Source organism: Equus caballus, chromosome 1 (assembly GCF_041296265.1).
Source record: "Equus caballus isolate H_3958 breed thoroughbred chromosome 1, TB-T2T, whole genome shotgun sequence".
Taxonomy (NCBI): domain Eukaryota; kingdom Metazoa; phylum Chordata; class Mammalia; order Perissodactyla; family Equidae; genus Equus; species Equus caballus.
The window spans coordinates 29,537,408-29,541,985 of NC_091684.1; the positions used below are offsets into that span (position 1 = coordinate 29,537,408).

The following is a 4,578-nucleotide window of genomic DNA, read 5'->3' on the forward strand; positions in this document are numbered from 1 at the left end:
CAGGATCCTAACCAGCGAAACCCTGGGCCGCTGAAGCGGAGCACACAAACTTAACCACTCAGCCTCAGGGCCGGCCCCCAGGACTCTGATTTCTGAACCCAAATTTCTGGTCTCTGGCTCTGGACCTGGGCACTCAAGGCATTCCATAAACATCTTTTCCCACTTATCCTCCTCTGGCGCTCTCGCCAGGCCAGCCTACCAGTCTCCAAAACTGTTGTGGGCAGTCCTGCCTCTGCCTCTTTGTCCTTGCTATCCTTTTACTCCAACCTGGAATATTCTATTTTTTCCCTTCAATTTCTCAACCTTCCCATCCTTTAAGGCCTAGCTCTAGTCCTGGCTCTGCCAGGCCGACTCCTCTGGCTACAGGACCCCTCCCTGCTCCCATCTCCCAGAGGCCCCCTCCCCAACCTGAATGGTTTCTCATGAGGCTTGTCCAGTATGAGACCTGAGCTCCTTCTGCACAGGTGGAACCCGAGCTGGCCCTTGTTTTCCCCGCAGACTAGAACAGGGCTGGGCACACAATGTGGGAGGAGGCTCCATAAGTGCCTGCCTGAACTCAGCTTAGCTGTGGGGCAAGGGGGACAATGACTGCAGAGGTGGCACCGGCTCTCCAAATGGCCACTGTACGGGCTCTGCTGGTCACAGCCCAGAAAGCAGATGACCAGACAGATGACTCTGTGCCTAGTCCTGTGTGGGGCATGGCAGAGGAGAGGGAATAGCAAAAAAAATGAGATTAGACACAATCCCTGCCCTCACAGAGTTTACTCTTTAGTAAAGGCCACGAGATGAGTCCAAATAACAACCACAATGCAGAGAACCAACCAAAATCTACAGAAGTGCCCGTTGTCTCATGCAACAGTGGACTCTCAGAGCTGGAAAGGACCCAGAAGGTCAGAGACTCTGATATCCCATTCTCTGCCCAAACACATTTATATATATTACATGCTACAATGTGGGTAAAGCTCTTACTGGGCACAAAGTAAGTGACAGTAAACTGACAAAGATGACAATGACAAGGCTGTGATTATCAGCCTTCTCAGCAGGTTCTAAGCATACCCTACTTGTTGCGGAAGCTCACTCCCACCCAAGGCAGCTCATCCACTGTTTACGGTTCTACCCTTCAGAAAGTCACCCACAGGGATGAGCTGAAACCCCCCTCTCCATCCCCGCTTGGCGATCATGGTGATCCCACCCCTGAGACCACACAGCAGAGCTGGCACTAGGGCAAGGCAAGGGAGATGCATAAACACAAAATGTAAGGGGTTGCTCACAACTCTGAGGGCAGCCTGAAATTTTGTGTCCTAGGCACCTTACTCGCCTCACCCTAGTTCCAGCCCTGCCACACAGAGAGTCTGGGCCCTCCTGCCCCAGCCAACCCCAGGTGGGAGCTGTCAGACTTCTCAAGTACCCTTAGCCTCCAAAGAAGCTCGCACCAGCAGCCCACAGGATATGGGGTGAGCTGGTACAGCCCCCAAGGATGAGGTGATGGGGACAGAGGAGGATGACGGGAAGGTGTTAGTCATACCCAGGGGCTCCCCACCCACTCCATTCCTTTCCTGAACAACACCTCCATCTGGCCTGGCCTAGTTGCCCCCAACTCTCCCCCACAGCACTGGTAGAAGGGCCTAAGGAAGGCTGGTGCGCCCAGATCTGGGCCATAAAAGAACCCAGGCAGTGGGCTCTAAAGGACATTGGGCAGTGGGCCTGGATATGGAAAGTCATATGACTGTTTCTCCCCATCATGGACATCCCGGGTAGGTAGGCGTGTGTGTGTGTGTGTGTGTGTGTAGAAAGCAGAATGTAAAGTTTATAGGCCATGGAAAACCCTGAAAGATAGGCATGGGGGGTGGCGCTGAGGGGGAGGCAGGGAGCAGGAACACTAGGGTAGGGCGGGAAGAAAAGTCTGCAGATGCTACAGCTGGGTCGCCTCAGACAAGCCGCTTGACCTTTCTGAGTCTCAATTCCCTAGCTGTAAACTGGACTACAGAGACTGCCCACCCTCGGGAAGCTGGCCAACATCCTTACCAAGTTCCGGCGCTTTATCCCCTGGGGGGGAGGCCCAGGCTCGCTGAAACCTTCTGGGCTCTGCTCAGACTGGACATGCACTCTGCTCCCTCGCCTGGGCTGGGCTCCAGCTTAGGCGTCTCTGTTGCCTAGAACCATTCTGGTGACCTCCTCGTTTCTCTCTGGCCTTCATCTACTCCGTTCTGACAAATCCTCGCTTTTTTCTTTCCTGTTGATAAAGCCCTGCCCACCTCCAGGCCTCTTCAGCCTCCAAGAAAGAGCCCGAAGAGGAAATTGCCTATAGAATTCTCCTTCCCATTTCACAGGCGCGAACCAAGGCCCACGGCTGGCACGCAGGAGGGGCTTGCACCCGCCTGTCAGGCGGAGCCGCGGGGTCCCCCGAGCATGGCGAGAACGGGCGGCTGGCTGAGCCGCGGGGCAGGGCCGGGGACTTGGGGCTCGGGGCCTCGGGGGCCTCGGGAGGATTGGGGGGAGGGGGGGGAGGGGGACTCGAGGGGAGGGGCTTGGGGTCTCGGGGGCTCTGGGGGAGGGGCTCGGGGGGCTCGGGGCCTCGGGGGACTCGAGGGCTCGGGGGCTCCGGGGCTCGGGGGGCTCGGGCGCCCAGGGCCCGCGCTTCCCCCGCCCGCCAGCAGCAGGCGCTGTGGCGGCGCGCTCAGAGCCGAGCATTAACTGAAGAATAGCTCACACTAATATCCCTGGCTGTGTGGAAACAGCGTTTTATTAAATGCTTCACACAGATTTGGTATAATAAAGATGAATATATTATATCCTTTGCCTCCCCCAGTGTGAGACAATAATAAGAGAGGGAAAAAACAATAAAGTGAAACATAAATACGATGTAATGGGACTTGTGTCGAGGGACGCGTGGCCTGTCGGGGCTGCCACGGGGCGACCTGGCGGCGGGCGCTCGGGACGGGGCCGCGGGGACCCGGCTTCCAGCCCCTCCCGGCCCAGCCAGGGCTCCCCAGGCTCGGGCCTCCAGCCGGCGCCGCCCGGCTGCCCCCCAGCCAGGCCCTCTCTGCGCTGGGAGGACCCGCCCTCGGCGAGGCGCCCCTGGAGGGGGCGGAGGAGGGGTGGTCCCCCCATCACCAATGCCCTGGGCGGGCCGTGCGCCTTCCCCCCTCGGTCCAGGCCTTCCGGGGACGTAGGCCGCACAGGACAGACTCATGAGCAGATGGACAGACTCCAAGGAGGAAAAATCGGGGAGCGATGGCTTCTCCCTTGGCCCTGCCAATGCCACCTCCCGAGCTGGGCCTCCGGGATGGTGCCCTCCCCGTCCCGCCCCAGGGGCTCTCCCAGAACCTGCCGGAAGTCCCTCATTGGGTCTCATTTCCATCCGTCTCTGGAAGCCGCTAAAACCGTTTACCTGAAAATTAGAATTTCAAAGCTTTCCCAGCACAGAAAAAAGGGACGGCTTGAAGATTCAGCCCAGCCTCCCCCCGCCTAGCCCCGCATCGGCCTGCAGTCGGCCCTGCGAGGGCTCGATTCACCAGCCCAAGGCGGGCGAGGCTGCGGGGCTTCCACTCAACAGCGTTCCCGAACCGAATCTGGGTTCGAATCCCACCTGTGGCGCTGACCAGCGCGCAGAGATCTTAACCTGTTTCCTCTTGGATAGAATGGAGATGTGGTGAGGATTGGAGAGAAAGTTTCTAGCGTCAGGCATCCCATCAGCTGTAAAAAAGGAAAAGAAAAAGCAACTACCAGCTGCTCCCGAAATATCCGTTAAAATAAATAGCCATTTCAGACCTAGAATTTTCGCGAATCTTAGGACCCAAAGCAGGCAACCCCTTTCCCTAAACGAATGAAAACGCGTAGTCTTCCCTCAGCCTCCCTAAATCTCCTGACTTTTGCCCCCGTCAAGGCTCAGAGATGTTAAGAGACTTACACAAGGTCACTCAGCCGGCCGGCGGTGGAGCCGTCTGAGGTCAAGGTGCCATCGGCTCATCTCACCTCTGCGAAGACGCCAGAGCCTCCCTGCTTCGGAAGCCATTCGAAATTTGGCCGCGAACCCAGCGCCCCGGCTGAGGCCTTGAGATCGGGCAGAGTAAACCCAGGCCTCCCCCAAAGGGCCGGGGGCTGCGGCCGACCCCACTTCAGCAAACGAAGAAAAACGAATGAGAAAGAAATGCGTAGAGGCGGAGGGAGGAGGAGGAGGAGGAGGAGGAGGAGGAGGAGGAGGAGGCGGCAGCGGCAGAAGAGGAAGATTCTTTGGGGTGGGAGGGCGAGGGGGGAGCGGGGGAGGGGGACGCGAGCTGACTTCGGCGGGGCTTCTGGTCTGGCTGCCTGGACACCGGGGAAGATCAGGCCCCAGGTGGGCCAGCCGGGCCGGTGCGAGGGTCTCGGCCCCGGGTTCACCACGTAGGAGTAGGGAGGCTGCTGAAGAGAGGGTGGGACCGACCTAATGGAAGCGAAGGACCGCGGGGTGGAGCTGGAGGAAGTAAGCGTCGGTGGACATTTCTTGGGATGAGTGCGATCCCTCAACAGCAGGAACCCACCCAGCTACACGTAGGAAGTGGAAAAGCCAAAGGGAGCTGATTCACGCAAACGAAATAA

General features: G+C 58.3%; 1 long non-coding RNA gene across 1 annotated transcript; it reads right to left on the reverse strand.

Moving 5' to 3' along the window:
- Positions 1-2,717: 2,717 nt before the first annotated feature.
- On the reverse strand, positions 2,718-4,167 carry LOC106782070 (uncharacterized). The gene is made up of 2 exons (XR_002807929.2): positions 3,911-4,167; positions 2,718-3,696 (listed from the first exon to the last, which is right to left on the reverse strand). It is a non-coding gene; the product is annotated as an uncharacterized lncRNA (long non-coding RNA).
- Between the last annotated feature and the right edge of the window lie 411 nt (positions 4,168-4,578).